Source organism: Lathyrus oleraceus, chromosome 7 (genome assembly GCF_024323335.1).
Source record: "Lathyrus oleraceus cultivar Zhongwan6 chromosome 7, CAAS_Psat_ZW6_1.0, whole genome shotgun sequence".
Lineage (NCBI taxonomy): Eukaryota > Viridiplantae > Streptophyta > Magnoliopsida > Fabales > Fabaceae > Lathyrus > Lathyrus oleraceus.
The window spans coordinates 438,644,295-438,662,598 of NC_066585.1; the positions used below are offsets into that span (position 1 = coordinate 438,644,295).

General features: G+C 36.0%; 1 long non-coding RNA gene and 1 other non-coding gene across 2 annotated transcripts; both read left to right on the top strand.

The window, feature by feature from the left end:
* Nucleotides 1-2,057: 2,057 nt before the first annotated feature.
* Nucleotides 2,058-2,164, top strand: LOC127110046 (small nucleolar RNA R71). The gene has a single exon (XR_007797284.1). It is a non-coding gene; the product is annotated as a small nucleolar RNA R71 (small nucleolar RNA).
* Nucleotides 2,165-7,896: 5,732 nt separating this feature from the next.
* On the top strand, nucleotides 7,897-8,533 carry LOC127106021 (uncharacterized). The gene is made up of 2 exons (XR_007795214.1): nucleotides 7,897-8,081; nucleotides 8,211-8,533. It is a non-coding gene; the product is annotated as an uncharacterized LOC127106021 (long non-coding RNA).
* Nucleotides 8,534-18,304: the final 9,771 nt, after the last annotated feature.

Here is an 18,304-nt window from a genome sequence, read left to right on the forward strand (position 1 = left end):
GTTTTGAATCTTCTTCTAGCGAAATCCGATGCATGCATACGGATGGACTTATACCTTTTAGGTCAGAGATATTATATCCTAAGGCTGAGGGATATCTTCGTAAAACGTCTAAAAGTTGGTTCGTTTCCTTTTGGCTCAAGGTAGCACTGACTATAACTGGACGGTTCATCTTTTCATCGAGGAACTCATATCTCAGGTTCTTAGGCAATTCCTTAAGTTCTAAGGTTGGTTTCTTAGGGCATGGCATAGGATCTGGAGTAAGGGATAAACATTCGTAAAGGTTATCATCGATGTAGGGTTTCTTAAAGTAATCATCTTCCCTTATGAGAGTTGATGGTAACTTAATTGTTTTTATAATTTCTTTTTGTTCTAATTCTCTAACATATTCATCAATGATATCTAAGGCATAACACGAGTCTCCTATCACAGGTTCCATAAGAAATTTCGAAAGTATAAATTCTATTTTCTCGTCACCTACCTCAAATGTCAACTTTCCTTTCTTGACATCTATTATGGTTCCTGCAGTCGATAAGAATGGTCTACCTAGAAGGATTGGTATATCATTGTCCTCTTTGATGTCCATGACAATGAAATCAGTAGGGATAAATAACTGACCTATCCTAACAGGAACATCTTCTAAAATGACTATCGGATATTGAACAGATCTATCGGCTAACTGAAGTGACATCTTAGTGGGCTGTAATTCTCCTAAGTTTAACCTCTCACAAACTGCTAAAGGCATTAAGCTCACACTACCTCCTAAGTCTAGAAAAGCTTTTTCGATGACATGATTACCCAAAAGGCAAGGAATGGAGAAATTTCCAGGATCTTTATCTTTCTTTGCTAATTTGTCCTCGGAAATAGCATTACATTCCAAAGGCTTCGGATCTTCAAGTCTACGTTTGTTGGTAAGGATGTCTTTGAGAAACTTTGCATAAGAAGGTATTTGGGTGATGGCTTCTGTGAAAGGGATTTCTACATGAATTTTTTCTATAACTTTAATAAATTTTTGATACTGTTTATTGATCTGGGTTTGTTTGAGTCTTTGCGGATATGGTATAGGTGGTTTATATGGCGGGGGTGGTACGTAAGTTTTATCTTTAGGTTCTTCTCCTTTTTCTCGACCTTCCTGGTTTTCAGATTCCTCTGATTCCTTTACTTCGTCCGTGGGCTTGGTACATTCCTTAGAAGTTTCGGGTTCACTCAATCTAGGGTTTGGTGGCTCATCATAAGCGTTCCCACTTCGTAGGGTAATGGCATTGGCTTGTCCTCTCGGATTTTGTTGAGGTTGTCCAGGGAATTGTCCTCCAGGAGTAGTCTGAGGGGCTTGGTTTAAAGCTACCTGAGAGATCTAAGTTTCAAGCATCTTGGTATGAGTAACTATTTGGTCAACCTTGGTTCCTAACTGAGTAATCAATTCATTAACATGAATGTTTTGATTCATGAACTCCTTATTTTGTTGGGTTTGAGCAGTGATAAAATTTTCCATAATTTTCTCAAGGCTCGGCTTTAGTGGCGCAGGTTACATAGGTGGATTTGATCTAGGGGCTTGATAGCTAGGTCTCGGAGGTGCGTTATTTTGAATAGGGTTATTGTTTTTATAGGAGAAGTTCGGATGATTCCTCCATCCAGGGTTATAGGTATTCGAATATGGGTTCCCTTGGGTGTAGTTCACTTTCTCATAGTGGGTTTTGTTTAATAGACTGCATTCTGCGGATTGGTGTCCTTTGGTTCCACATATCTCACAATCCGACAAAACTGCGGCTACAGTATTCGGGTTTATGCACATATGCTCGACCTTAAGGGCTAATGCGTCCATTTTAGCTTGCATCATGTCTATAGAGCTTAGTTCATGCACTCCTCCTTGGGCTTCCTTCTTCTCAATGGTCACTCGTTCGACTCCCCGTGATTGATGGTTTTGAGCCATATCCTCGATGAGGGCACTAGCTTCAGGATAAGGTTTGTTCATCAGAGCACCGCCTGCGGCAGCGTCGATGGTCATCTTTGTGTTGTAATGAAGTCCATTATAGACGGTTTGAATGATTAACCAATTTTCTAAACCATGATGTGGGCATGCTCGTAACAACTCTTTATATCTCTCCCAAGCTTCGAACAACGATTCTCCTTGGTTTTGGGTAAATCTAGTTATATGGTTTCGAAGAACGGCGGTCTTACTCGGGGGAAAATATCTAGCAAGAAATACTCTTCTAAGGTTATCCCAAGTCGTAATGGAATTGGGTGGAAGGGAATCTAACCATGATAGGGCTTTATCTCTGAGGGGAAAAGGAAATAATATTAAACGTATTGCCTCAGGAGAAGCTCCATTGGTTTTAAAAGTGTCTGCTAATTGAAGAAATATTTTTAAATGTTGGTTTGGGTTCTCAGTAGCGAGACCTGCGAATTGTCTCTGTTGCACTAGTTGCAACAGGGATGGTTTAAGTTCAAAAGTATTAGCTGGGATGGTTGGGTTTACTATACTAGAACTAGGTTCTTCATTAGATGGTTGAGCGAAATCTTTAAGAGGTCTTTGGTTTTGATCTTCGGCCATAGCTCTCCTAATTCTATGAAAGAATAAACGTGCGCGAGCGTAACGATCAGGTTCCGCCAAAGGGTATAATAAGCTTAAACTTCCGGTGCTGCGAGTTCTTTGCATTGACCGGCGGGAAATAACCTAAGTCTAAACGATATAACAACAGGAAAATGAAATTTGACGAAATTGCTCCTCGGCAACGGTGCCAAAAACTTGATGCGTGCTTTTCGCAAGTATACGAACGCGTCAGAGTAATATAAAAGATTATCGAATCCACAGAGACCAAGTGTCAATCTATCGTTATCTATTGTTATGGTGTTTATCAAAGGCAATCAAAGTAATTTCTTTTGGAGTGTGCAATGAAAAGTGTTGAATAAAGATTAATTAATAAAGACAGGGTCGAATGTAATTCACATAATCAATTGATAATCCAAGTACTTGCTAATAGAGCTACTTATGGGCAATGTTTTCTACTTTGAAAAGAACTAATTTAACGGAAACTGTCGCTTTCGCGTATTCAGAACCGAGTTGTACTCCCTAATCAAACCCTCTTATTGTCACTTATAAAAAGGCGCGCATTGCGTTAGAGTAGTAAACCTATTTTTAAGAAATATAGTATCTTGACTAATTTGAAAAGTATTATAACCTGGATTTCTTAACCAAAAGAGGTTCTCACGAACCAGACTCTAAATTTATAAACGCGTCCGAAAATAGTTTTAAAATCTCTTTTCTTCTTAATGTTAAAATCTCCTAATGAACTAAACAAAGCGCTTTCGCTGTTTTTGAAATAGTTAAAAACAATTAAGTTTAAAAAGACGTTGGACGACTTTCGATCTTACCCAACGGAATTGAAGTGTGGGAAAACTTAAGTTGAAAGTTAAAATAGCCCTTAAGTGTTTCTACAAACAATTGTACGTATTATCGGTTCAATTACGATTCTTACATTCTAACCTTATAGATTTAGTTAGACATGGTAAAGTAAAAGTGCATTAATTTAAATAAAAGTAGTGCGAGTGTGGAAAGTAAATAAAAGTAGTGCGAGTGCGGAAAGTAAATAAAAGTAGTGCGAGTGCGGAAAGTAAATAATTTAAAGCGAGTGCGAGGAAATAAATAATTTAAAGCGAGTGCGAGAAATAAATAAAGTAAAGCGAGTGCGGGAAATAAATAAAGTAAAGCGAATGCGAGAAAAAAATAAAGTAAAGCGAGTGCGGGAAAATAAATAAGATAAAGACAAGTAATAAAAACCTGCTCCAATCGGAGGGTTGAATAAATTGCAAATCGGAAATGAAAATGGCGGCAGGATTAACTTCCTCCCAAAGTGCTCCAAACTCGATTACAGACTCTATCACAGACTCGATTACACAATTGTGGTAACACTCCAATGCGAAGCGGTTATCACTTTATAATACTAAATATATGCCTAAGTGAAACAAAGTTGCTCTGAGTTTGCCTCTGCTCTAAGTTTGGATCTTTGTCTGCTCTAAGTTTGGATGATTGTAAAAGTGAATTCGAGTTTCTATTTATAAGCAAGTAAAAAGATGGAAATGACAAGGATGCCCTTCAACTTGAAAATGGGAGGGAAAACTTTCCTCTTGTGGCGCCCACCACAAGGCCATGGCGCCCGCCACAAGCACAAAATGAGGCGCCTTAGTGGAAGTAGTGGGGAACATGGAAGTTGAGGGAAGTTGAGCTTGGACACGTCATGGCAGGGTCTATGGCGCCAGCCATGGGGTAGGCCACAAGTACAAAATGCTGAATTTTGGGGTTTTTAGCTCTTTTTCACTCCTTTTCTCGATCGGGGCTCCGATTAAAGTAAAAACCTGAAAACAAAGGAAAACATAGCAATAACACAACAAAATAACAATAAAACAACTAGAATGCATGTGAAATCGGAGTCGAAAATACGGTAAATTTCACTGTTATCAACATTCTCCACAGATTTTTCCCTCATCAATCTTTAAGTTGGGAATTCCTCTAACAGCTTCAACTGATATGATCCTCTTCATACCTTTAAGGTGCAGATGGCCTAATCTTTAATGCCACATCTTCACTTCTTCTTCTTTGTCTAAGGTACACATTGAAGAGTATCCAGTTTCTTGAGAGCTCCACATGTAGCAGTTGTCTTTGGATCTAACTCCCTTCATTATTACTTTATTTTCTTTGTTAGTAATCAAACATTCAGTTCTGGTGAAGTTTACATTCAGACCTTGATCACACAGTTGACTGATGCTTATAAGATTAGCAGTTAATCCCTTAACAAGTAGGACATCATCAAGGTCAGGAACTCCAGGGCAATCCAGCCTACCCATTCCCTTGATTTCACCCTTTGCACCATCACCAAAGGTAACATAACTCATGGCATGAGGATGAAGTTCAGTTAGCAGATTTTTGTTCCCAATCATATGTCTGGAGCAACCACTGTCAAAATACCAATCTTCTTTGGCTTAAACTCTGAGGGAAGTGTGAGCTATTAGACTTGTGACCTTTGTCTTAGGAACCCATTGCTTTTTGTTGATAGTCTTGTGATGCTTGGACCTTGATTGGTATTGAGACTGAACAGGGCCAGGATAGCCACATAGCTTATAGCAGAAGGGCTTCAGGTGGCCAAATTTTCCACAGTATTGGCATTTCCATCTTTGATGCTTCCCTTTTTGCTGTTGTAACATCTGATGTGACATCTCAGGTTTGCTTTTAACATGGCTGCACTTAGGTTTGGATTTTGGTTTGCAACCAGTGTAACTGCACTCAGCCTTGAATCCAATGCCAGATTTGTTTCCTGTTATTTGGCCAGTCTGGAGAATCTTGTCTAAGATGGCAGATCCATTGTTAAGCATTCTTACATACTTAGTCATCTCATCTAGTTTGGATTTCAAGAATACAGCTTCAGTCTTCAATTTTGAGATGGTTTCCACAAACTCTTCCTTTTCATTTTCCAGCTGAGCTATCACTTTCTTCTGGCTTTCAACTTGTCTGCACACTCCTGCACTTCTGTGGCACAACTCTTTGTAGGTCGTGGCCAGCTCTTCAAAGGTTCTTTCATCATCAATTGACTCTTCCTCAGACCCCAATCTTCCTGTCAATGCAGTCACATGGTTTGTGGCTTCTTCTGTTTCACTTCCATCAGACCAAGAGGCCACAAGACTCCTCTTTTGTTTCTTAAGGTATGTCCCACATTCAATTTTAATATGACCATACCCATTACACTCATAGCACTGAACTTCTTTGGGCTTTTCTTCAGACTTTGTTTTCTTACCAAAGTTGTTGGATTTACTGATGTCAGATGTGATGTTCTTGACATTGCCCTTTCCTCTCACATCTACCTTTTTCATCAGTCTGTTGAACTGTCTTCCCAGCATTGCTATCTCATTTGCCAGGTCTTCATCAATATCTTGACTACCTTCCTCATCTTCCTCTTCAGTGTTTGACATAAATGTTATGCTCTTGGCTTTCTTTTCAGTTCCATCACATATTCCCATCTCAAATGTTTGGAGGGATCCAATTAGCTCATCAACTCTCATATTTGAGATGTCTTGAGATTCTTCTATGGCTGTTACTTTCATAGCAAATCTCTTGGGGAGTGATCTGAGTACTTTTCTTACTAACTTTTCATCTGACATTTTCTCACCCAAAGCTCTAGAGGCATTGGCAATTTCAAGGATACTCATGTAGAATTCATGAATATTTTCAACTTCTTTCATCCTTAAGTTTTCAAACTTGGTGGTGAGCAGCTGTAGTCTAGACATTTTCACTCTAGAGGTGCCTTCATGAGTGGTTTTGAGAATGTCCCAAGCATCTTTAGCTACTTCACAGGTGTTTACTAATCTGAAGATGTTCTTGTCCACTCCATTGAAGATGGCATTCAATGCTTTAGAATTTCCAAGGGCTAGGTCATCCTCCTCCTTGGACCATTGTTCTTCGGGCTTTTTCTCAGCAGTTGCTTCTCCTTCTTTAGTAACTACAGGGTGCACCCAACCTGTCAACACATCCTTCCAAGCCTTGTTATCAAGAGATTTTTAAAAAGCTACCATTCGAGGTTTCCAATAGTCATAGTTAGAACCATCCAAAATTGGGGGCCTATGAACAGATCCTCCATCTCTCTCCATTGTACCAGAAAGTATTGTCCCTAGATCTCACCCAAAACCAGAGCAGGATACCTGCTCTGATACCAATTGAAATTATGGTATCAGATATAAGATGTCGAAGGTAATGTCACGACACTAATATCTGTTAACACAAATAGGATAAAGATACAGAATGGTAAAGCAAATGACACAAGCAATTGTTAACCCAGTTCGGTGCAACTCACCTACGTCTGGGGGCTACCAAGCCAGGAAGGAAATTCACTAAAATAGAATTAGTTCAAAGACTCTCCGTACACTTCAACAACTTACAGTCTTTCTCACCTAATCTCTACCCGTGCAATTTCTACCTAAGCACTCTTAGATATGAGAACCCACTCACTTCCCTACAATCACACCTGTGATCTTAAACAACAATCCCTTGAGAAAAGAAAATACTTTTCAATTACACACTCTTGATTTTACTTCACAACTTCAATCAAGAAGACACACTCTTGATCTTGCTTCACAACTTTGATCAAGAAGACACACACTCTTGCTTAACAGCTTTAGAGTGACAAATTACGACCACAAATCAGTCCAATTCAATCATCAATGGATGACTTGAATGGCTTACAAGTCTCACGAATAAACAAACAGAAACCCTAGCTCTCTCTCTCTATTTCTCTCAGTCTTGGTTGTGTGTTCAAACAGGTTTTCAAAGTCCCTTTTTATAGAAGCTTTCAGCTGGGCTTGGACACCTTGAAAACCCTAAATATATTTTCCAATCAAATATTTTTATAACAGCTGGTTAGATCTTCTTGGAAAATAAGTAAATCTGGTTGTAATCCATGATTGAATGCGCCAGCTAATCAGATCTTCAATCATACAAAGTTTGCCATTAATTGTGCAATCACAAAACACCAGACATTCACCCTGAATGTTCTGTGTACAGGATGTCGTGACATCGGGTCTGACATCCTGAAAAAATCCTGCATAATCCAATAATTCCTTTTATAACTTCCAGCAGGTACAACCATATCAGATGCCATGTCCTTGTGAATGTCATCTGAAACAATCCTGCATGAACATGTCTTTCATTTAAGCTCCAGCAGGTACATCCAATATCAGAAGCCATGGCATTGTATGTGGCATTCTGAAACAATCCTGCATGAACATGTTCTTGGACTCCAGCAGGTACATAGGATATCTCATGTTAAGAATCACACATAACATCTTGTGAACATTCTTTGTTTTACCAAAATTGCTGCCAACACTTAGAATCAACAAAATCAAGTTTAATATTTCAACAAGATTGAGAGGATTGAAAGTGAGAGTTTCTGAGAATTGAAGTTTGAAGCGGAGCTATGAAAGTTGCAGGAAAATAAAAAAATGAGTAATGAATGAGCCTCCCTCGAATTTGCAGTGAAGAAGAGTTTATATACGATCTTAATTTAACAGAGTGAAAACTCTGTTAAATCAGAGAAGCTTAGGTTAGTTCCCTGTTTAATTACTATGTTAGATCTAGGTTTGTGAGTTAGTTCAGTTTGTTGGTGTAGCTTTGATTCGGTGTGGTGTTTTATCATGGAGCTTACATGGTATATTGTTGAATGAACTTGCAGGGAATTGTCATGAAGAGTTTTTCCTGCAGGTTGAATGAAGGGGTTTCACTAAGTATTGCTAGAAAAATGCACGGTTTAGTGTGTTCTGCTTAAAGGAAATGCACAGGGTATATTTGTTCTGCTGATTATGCAGGTGGAAGTTAATTTCAATTTTCTCTTAAAGAAATATGTATGTGGATTTGTATTGGCTTTGTTGAATGAATTTCTACAGGTGGAGTTCTATAAATAATGTGCACAGTTCTGTTTGGCTTTGAAGTCCTTATGTTTTCATGGCATGTGTTTCACTTGGTTAAATTTGAATGGAATAGATTAATGGTTATGGATTATATGTTATGGATTGTAAATTGAAATGAGGAATAAACACAAGTTTAGGTTCAAAAAAGTTAGTAACAAAAATTAAATGAATTGGCTTGTTAAAAATGAAATGAATTGAACAAAATGGCATCGGTAGTGGTCGATGATACCAAGGTCAAGATAATATGGACTTAGGAATGGATGGTTGACTTTGGTCAACTGGTTGACCAAAAAGTGAATAATTGACCAAAGTCAACTGTAGGTTTGAGTAGGAATTTATAGATTGTAAAATGGACTTGTATAGGCGACTTGTTATATAAGCAATGTTTAAACGAAACAAATGGCTTATGTGACTTTTTCAAATCTTACCAAGAAAAATGAATGCAAATGATCAAAAGGACCAATGCACATAGATGAATCAAAAGTGAATGGCCTAAAATGCCTTATGGATCTCAACTGAACCAAAGACAAACCAAGGACCGAAAGACCAATGCACTAATGCAAGTACGAATCCAAGAATCAATGACCAAGGACTGATGATCTTAAAAACCCCATATGGATGGAAGCAATGACCATTAATCAAGGACCAAATATTTTGAAAAAACCATATGAATGGATGTAATGACCATGAATCAAGATCTTGAAAACACCATATGAATGGGTGCAATGACCATGAATCAAGATATTGAAAACACTATATGAATGGGTGCAATGACAAAACCTTGATCCATATGAAAATCCCAAACAAGTTGACATGTAGGTTAGATGAATGAATGTCATGCATAATGGCAAGTTTAATGGTTGATGATGCATGCCAATATGTATGATAAGATGGTCAATAACCTCTTCCCAATGATATAGGGTTTCAATCAATCCCATGGTCAAAAGTCAACCTCATATGGCACACAAGTACCAAGCATGCATAATTAGGGTTCCATTGTGTACATCCCCTAATCAAGGTCTCTAAACTAAGCATGAAGCTCTACCATCAATCCCTTCACATATGGGCCCATAGTTAGGGTTTAGATGCACAAATAAAAGCTTATGAGATGAAACATATGTAAAGTCATGAATTAGGGTTTTGAATGCACAGATAAATATCATGATGTAGTCTCCTTGAATTAAAGTCCTAAAGACCTAGAAATTAGGGTTTCCCCTCATAGGATGAGACAAACTCCAATGCTCAAACAAAACCCTAGTTTTTATTATCCACAAGTTTTAAATCTATGATGCTTATTAGAAAGTGTTAACATGAGTGAATGATGCATATGCATGAGGCATGAATGAGTACAGATGAATCCCATGTCATATGTTAGATGAAAAATGAAAAGGGGAAGGCAAATTTTGGGGTATGACACTGGGGAATTCTTGTTGGCCTGGACATGATCAATAACAAAAGTGACTTGAAGTTAAGTGTCCAAAAGGACTGCAAGCAATCCTTTTAATCCATCACTAGTGGTTATAAGTTAACTAACATTGGTAACAATTTGGTGAGATTGATTCAACGAGAATTACAGAGTTTCAAGGAATCAACCATGGTGCATATCCTTCGTGAGGCCAATTGTTGTGTTGATAGGTTGACTAAAGTTAGGGATACAAATAACTTGAATCTTAAGCTATATGAAATTTTCCTTATATAGGTCCTTAAGGAGTTTAGTGACGACTTGGAAGGTGTCTCCAAGCATAGGACTGTTTTAGTGTAGTCTTGGCCTTCGGGCCTCCATCCTTTCGGGAAAAAAAAGATATTTAGGAAATAATCTTTTCTATTTCTTACTAACAAACAACCAAACAATAATTAAGCATTATCCTATTAAGTAGGGTCGACTACATGAATCGACTTTCACCTTAATGTTTTATCAAGGGTTGTGTTTTTAACCAAATAATTAATCTCAAGATATTTCTTAATAACTTCTCGGATATTCTTTATAGGTCTTCCCCTTTGTCTAATTGTTTTTATTCTCTCCATTTGGTATACCCTCCTTAATACATAATCTACTGATCTTCTTTCTACATATCCAAACCACCTAAGTATATTTTCCACCATCTTCTTTGTAACACGCTAAACCCTAAAACTTATATAAAAAGAATTACTCGACATTTTTAGGATGCTACTTTCAAACATCGTGCATACTTCACATTTAAATCAAAACACTCTCATCGGAATTTCAATTTAATATTCATAAATTTCAAATACCTCGACAAGTCTAAATATGAAATCAAGATATCATCATCCAATAATTAACTAACAAACAAAATAAAACAAGACGCCTTATTCACGATGTTACATATCAGAGCATTTAACTGACTAAAATGATAAACGATAAAATAAATAAAGATGAGCTCCAATGCCATCATCGAACTAAAAACAGCTTCTACTTATGTTCCTGAGTATCTATACACATCATACATCAACACACAAACAAAACAACAAAGGGGTGAGAATACACTCAAATAAGTTAGCAGTGTAAAAGATCAGGAATCATAGCATAAATAACAAAAATCAAGAATCATCAATAGATAATGTATTCACACAACAATCATCGATTCAGAAATTCTGACTTGTATGCAATTCGACAACCCCTCGACTTTATATGCATGCGGTACCAACTCAACAATGGTTTTTCATACGAATCGGGTCCCAACATCTGAACCCCGAGGCTCCTCATCTGATCTCCAATCCCCTCATTTGAGCTTGGGACAAGTCACTAGTCCCCAACATCTGAACTCGTGACTCGCCTCTTTCATAACAACGATAACATATGATGCATGGCATACGATAATGGAATGAAAATAAAACAATAATGATTATAGTCCCACACCTGAATATAAACCATCATGTAACGACAACAACACAACAATGATTACAACCCCACATCTGACTGTAAATAATTATGCATTTAAATGCATCAATAGTAGTTCTCACTTTGAACTACACATCTCAACAATCATTTGCAAGTATTTACAACAATTCATATAATTATACTTGCACTTCACATCATATATTCACACATCAAATAAACATCTGCATAGAACTCAATCATATTAATTCATATTCTCATCGCTTCATCATTAACTAATTCATTCACAATGATTAACCGTCTATTCTCTACCGTTAACCATTAAACAATAAGTAAACCCAGTCAATTTCATATATTCTAGTACTCATCTAGCCACTTAATATATCACTACGAGATAACCAAATGTGTTATCTTTCTAACACTTTGAATCACACCTCATTTGGAATTACCGAACTAAAGTTATGTCAAAAACACTAAAATGACAATTTTTTGGTTCGACATTGTTTTGCAGCGAAATAATCGATTAACATCAATCGATTGTCCCAGGGTTTTAACAGATTGAAACCTTTTATTTTTCCATTTTTTTGTTTATTACACTAGCATCAATTGATTGCAGTAACCAATCAATCGATTGGCATCGTTCTTTCTTTCAAAATTTTCTAACTTTTATCAATCAATTGTCATAAGCCAAAATCCCAAAAATCTCAGTTTTAATCACATTCACATCATCTCCTCATATCCTTAACCTTCATACATCATACCAATTCATATTGTAACCCCAAAATACATCATATCATGAATTTAACAGCATAAATTAACTTCATAATAATCAATCATGTCATAACACACATATCAAATCATAAATCACAATAATTGAACATGTAATTTACACTATTTTCATTAAGAACACATGAAAACATCAACACTGGTGGAATCGAAATAAAAACCTAGAAGAGGTAGATTATCCCTCTCTATCCTTCATACAATATACACCCATATTAGGATGGTTCTCGCAACCAAGAGCAGACTCGGGAGTCGGTTATGCAAGGGGAAGGTATTAGCACCTCTCACATCTATTATATTCAACGGGAACCACTTTGTTTGTTCTTTGTGCACATGGATGTTGTTATCTGAAGGTTACTTGCTATTGGTTAATGGAAATAAAAAAATAAGGTTTTAAATTAGTATGCTCGCCAAAACTCGCAATCATGTGCTTACATATCCTTATAGTGCAATAAGGCAATCATGTGCCTACATATCCTTATAGTACAATAAGGAAATGTAAGCACACTAGTGGGAACTTGAAGATTGAGTGTGGAGTAAATGTAATAGTCCTGCAGTAATCATAATCACCGTCGATGGTTACTTTTTAGATAGAATAAATAGTAGACTCATACATGGGATCAAGGATTGTAAACTTCATACATAGTACCCGAGTCAAAGAGCGAAATAATTAAGCGAGAAACATGTGTGTGTTTGCGTCCATTCTTTTTTAGTTTTTTTGCTTCCTTAAATGAACACATACTTTTTCCTTCATTTTATTTAATGTCATTTATTATATTTTACCTTATAATTTATCACAACTTGACTTCATTCAATTCACACGCATGAGTCTTGACACAAACTATTTGCATAAATTTCTTTAGATATTTTTCGAGTTAATCTTACAGACTTTCAAACTCGTGATTGTTTACCCAAAACACTGGTAAACACCAAGATATTTAAACGTGTTACTTGAGGGATAATATGGTATCCAAATTTAAACTCTAGGTTAGAAATGCTTCTTCTTTTAAAGAACTTACATTCCATATACTTCGACTTACTTTACTTAGGCGAAAACCATGTGTTACTAAAGCCTGACTCCAAATTTCCAACCTCTCATTTAAATCCTCCATCGACTCTCCAAGAAGAACTATATCATCTGCAAAAAAACATGTATCTCGATGCTAGCTCTTGGATGCATTTCGTTAGGACATCCAAAATTAAGGTAAAAAGGTATGGGCTTAAGGTTGAACCTTGATGCAAACCGATTATAATGGGAAAATTTCATGTATCTCCACCGTGTGTTTGCACACTAGTAGATACCTCTTGATACATATATTGGATATCTCGAATATATTCGATCCTAACCCCTTTCTTATGTAGGACTTTTCACAAAATCTCTCTATGCACTCTATCATATTCCTTCTCCAAGACAATAAAGAATAAGTGCAGGACTTGTTGGTCCACCTGATACTGCTCCATCACACGCCGTAATAGATAAATCACTTCCATGGTCGATCTTTCATGCATAAAACCAAATTGATTCTCGGAGACTTAAGTCTCTTTTCTTAATCTTCATTCAATCATTATTTCCCATAACTTCATGCTATGACTCATAAGCTTAACCCCACTATATTTGCACAATTTTGTATAGCCCCCTTGTTCTTATAGATTAGAACTAAGGTTCTTCTTCTCCATTCCTCCGACATACGCTTTGACCTCATAATTTCATTAAAGAGTTTGGTGGACCATTCAATACCTCTATCTCCAAGAAATTTCCACACTTCAATAGGTATGATATCTTGTACAACTACCTTACTATTACACATTCTTTTCAACATTTCCTTTACCTCTTGTTTCTGGATCCAGCGGTAGTAATTATAGTTTTGATCCACTTCTCTAATGTCGAGTCTGCTAGAGTTCGGTGCGTTATCATATCCATCATTAAATAGGTAGTAGAAATACGTCTTTCATCTATCCTTTACATCTTTTTTTTTCTAAATCAAGAATTTGTCTTCTTCATCTTTAACATACTTCACTTGATAGATTTTTTCTTAACAAGCCTATATATAGACTTTTCTCCCTCATTGGTTCCTAGAGATTGGTATAATACGCCAAAAGCTCAGGTTCTCGATTCACTCACCGCTTTCTTGGTCTCATTCTTAGCTTTCTTGTACTTTCCCCACATTTTGGCTTTTTTACACCTAGACCAAACTTTAAAAAAAGTCACTTTTTACTCTAACTTTACTCTAGACACTTTCATTCCACCACCACGACTATTTACCCCTAGATCCCAAACCTCTTGATTCACCCAACATCTCTTTAGCCATTTTTCTAATCTCTTGGGTTATCTTCTACCACATATCATTTTCATTTATTTATCGTTGTCCAAACCCTCCCTCCAATATCTTATGTTGAAAAATTCCTTATTTTTCACACTTCAAATGCCACCACTTGATGTTTGGAACTACATTATGACTTCTTCTCTTTGTTCTCCCCTTAACTCTTATATCCATAACCAAAACTCTATGTTGGATAGTCAAGCTCTCTTTAGGGATAACTTTATAGTCTAAGAAATTATTTCTATTGAACCTCATGATAAGAAAGAAATCTATCTGAGAACATGTCCCCCCACTTTTATATGTGGTAAGATGTTTATCTCTTTTTCTAAACCATGTATTTTCTATAGTAAGATCCGAAGCCGAAGAAAACTCCAAGATGGTTTTACTCTCCACATTCACCTCCCCTATGTCAAACCCCCCATGCACTCTCTCAAAACCTCGTGTTACGATACATACATGTCTATTAAGATCTCTTCCTAGGAAAATCTTCCGTCATTGGGGTATATCCTAAATTAAACCTTCTAAATCCTCCCAAAAATTTAACTTAAAGGTATTCTGCTAACCCAACCTGAGGTGCGTAAGCGCTAATAACATTAAATGTGTCTTGTTCCACTATAAATTTTAAGACTATGATTTGATCTGCTACTCTTTTCATATTTATAATATCCTTCTTCCATTTCTTGTCCACTTAATTTCTTGTAGGCACATAAAATTGATTTTCCTCCTAACCGTAATGTCCACTATTTTCATAGATTTTTCTGTAAATATGTCTATATTCCATAAACCAAAACGAATCATTCTCTCATGAATTGCCTTATTTACCCACACACGTTCATGAAAATGTGGTGTAAGAACCTTAACTTATTTTTTCACTACATACGAGTAGTGATGCAACAGCCCTTACTCTTTTGACATTGTACTCAAGTCACTCATCGCGTTGCTTACGAATAATGACCTAACATTCACGTTATTTCGTAATTGATTCATGTCATAAAGGTTCAACAAAATTTTACATTGATAGTCAACTATTTAATATAATGATCGTAATTTACATTTTAAAATATTAAATAATAAATAAGATATTGATTTTGCTGTAGGTGACTGATTTGAAAATTATAATTTTATATTTTTGTGTGAATATTTATGACTATATAACTTTGACTATAAATAAAAAGAAAACTTTGTTACTTAAATCATATTTTAGAAATATTTGTATTAATTAGATTAGTATTCTGTTGAGATTTATTTATATTCTAATTACAAAAAATATTTTCTCTTAAAGATCAAATGAAAACTTGAAAAAAAAAAGAGAATGATTATTAAGTACTGCAAGTAATTTATCTTATACAAGTATTTTTCAATAAATAAGATAAAATCTTTTAATATTTTTGTCAACTATATGAATAACATAGATATTTGAACCGTTTTTTTTCTTTCGAGAATTCAGATTTAAATTTATTATGTGAGATTAAATGGAATTCTCAACCATTAAATTAGAGTAGATTAATATGTATGGTTGAGATTATTAACAACCATTAAATTTCTTCTAAGGATTCTAAATCTCAAACATATGATTTGCGACGATTATTAAAATTTGTATTCAAATTTAAAGAACAACGCGCCTTTTTTAATGTTTTTTAGAATGTGCCGCATACAGAATCTATGAGAAGAACCATTAAAAACCTCTTCCACTACATTCTTCATAGTCTGCTCTTGATCTGTTATTATCATAACAGATTTATGTCCTCCAATTGCTTTCAAAAATGCCTCAAACAACCATACAAATGACTTGTATTTTTCATCGGTTAATAATACAGTCGCAAAGGTTATGCTTGACAATGATGATTTACGCCGGTAAATGAAGCAAAAATCATGGAATATTTGTTTGTATCGTAGGTTGTGTCAAATGAAACAAATAGTAATTTTTACGATAAATTCCACCAACCCAAAACACATATTTTATCTTTCCTTCATTATGAGCCTTATAATCATAGAAAAGTGACGAATTCATCTCATGTTTTTTTCTAAAATTATCAATAGACATATATGCATTTTATGTATCTAGAATAATTTTAAAAATCTTTTTGTGTACCCATCCTATATTTTCATAACAAAACTTTTGAAGTCTCCAAATTAGCTCTATTACATGAAAATAATAAATTTTTATGAATACTGTTCACACTCCTTCTTAATCTTAAGAATTGTTTATTTTTAGGTGTGACTAATCCGATTTTTTTTTTAAAATAACCTACATTTTTAAAAATAATTTCAAAATAATAATTTTTAATTTTTTTTCAAAATAACCACATTTAAAAGAGGGTGCGCCATTTGGCGCATCCGTTATGGATCAAGAGAAGACACCTAAGGCATTGACACCTGCATTGGTAGCCTCATGAGGAGGCGTCAATGCCTCAGACGTCTGCATGGTGCCTCAAGAGGAGGCGTCAATGCCTCTGGCGCCTGCATGTGTTGCCACGTTAGGCGCTTAGTCTCTTGGCGTATGCATTTTATATCTCTTCTCTATAAATACATCGCCTTGGATACAATATTTTTTACACAAAATCTTCCCATACTACCATATTTTCTTTGATTCAACTCCACTCTCCTTCAAATTTTTGTGTTTTAACCATCTCTGAATATATTCACAAGCGAAATGCCGATTTAATATTTTTCGGCGTTGCGTCTCCGATAAAGATTCGACTCTGGAATATAGATTTGTTTGAACGTCTTAATCGGACGTTGAACATTTGGTTAGATGGAGAAATTGGAGATGGTGAAAGGATTAGAAGAATATAATGACTTGTGTCCACGTTCAACCAAAATGGAGAAGTGCGTGAGTGGGTGGATATTAAGACTGACCGAGACGTTCATATGATGATGCAATACATGTTCAAAATTGTTTTGATGGTTGTAATCACATAGTTCTTGTATTCTAGTTGTTTTAATTATTTGTGTTATTGTTTATGTAATGGTATTTTCGTCACAAACGTATAATATGAAATAAATATAGTTTTTCATATATTGCAACAGAGGTACATGTGAATTTATCTGGTTGTGCTCGTTCCAACACTAGGACAGTTAGTACGATTGTGACCTGGCTGACGGCATGAACTACATAATCTAACCATTTTGTTCGCCGTATCCATTTCGGTTCGAATACAGGTGCTATTTGGACGACCCTTTTTCTTCCTTCACATAAATTCGTTGTGCCAAACGATATCCCATTGATATTTTGGTCAGTAATCCTCTTTTGCTATTACAGAAAAACTAATTTTATAAACATTTGATAGGCTGGTGATTTTGTAAACGTCAGATAGCAAGTATGATGGATCCATTTGAACCTTTGAACATGCCGCAATGACATGGGAGCAGGGTATACGAAAGGCTTGGAACTTTCCGCAGTCACACCAACCTCTATCTAGTTCGACTCTATATTGTCCTATCGGCATGCCCTCATTGTGATTCATGGTCTCAACAACACTATACCAACCTTTAGTACAGTCAAACACCGTGACCACATGTGTGTTTGCTTTGGCAACTTCATGTCTAATGAATTTCATTGAAGCATCACTGAACAACTGCCCAGATTGCAACACTGAACTCTATTTGGAACGTCTGGTCTCAAATAACACCTCTAGCCTGAAATATGTTGCATGCACCAAAGAAGTTATAGGTAGGTTACATATGCCTTTGAAGACAAAGTTCATTTATTCCACAAGATTTGTTGTCATGCGACTTCAACGTTGACCGTTGTCGATCCACCATACTGCATCTGCGTTTGTCAATCTTATTTCTTCGCGATAGTGTTTGAAAGAAGGTTCTGATAATGCGTAACATGTGTTGACAACCTTCTTCCTCAACGTCTTGTCTTTGATTTCCCGCATGAAATTCTGAGCAA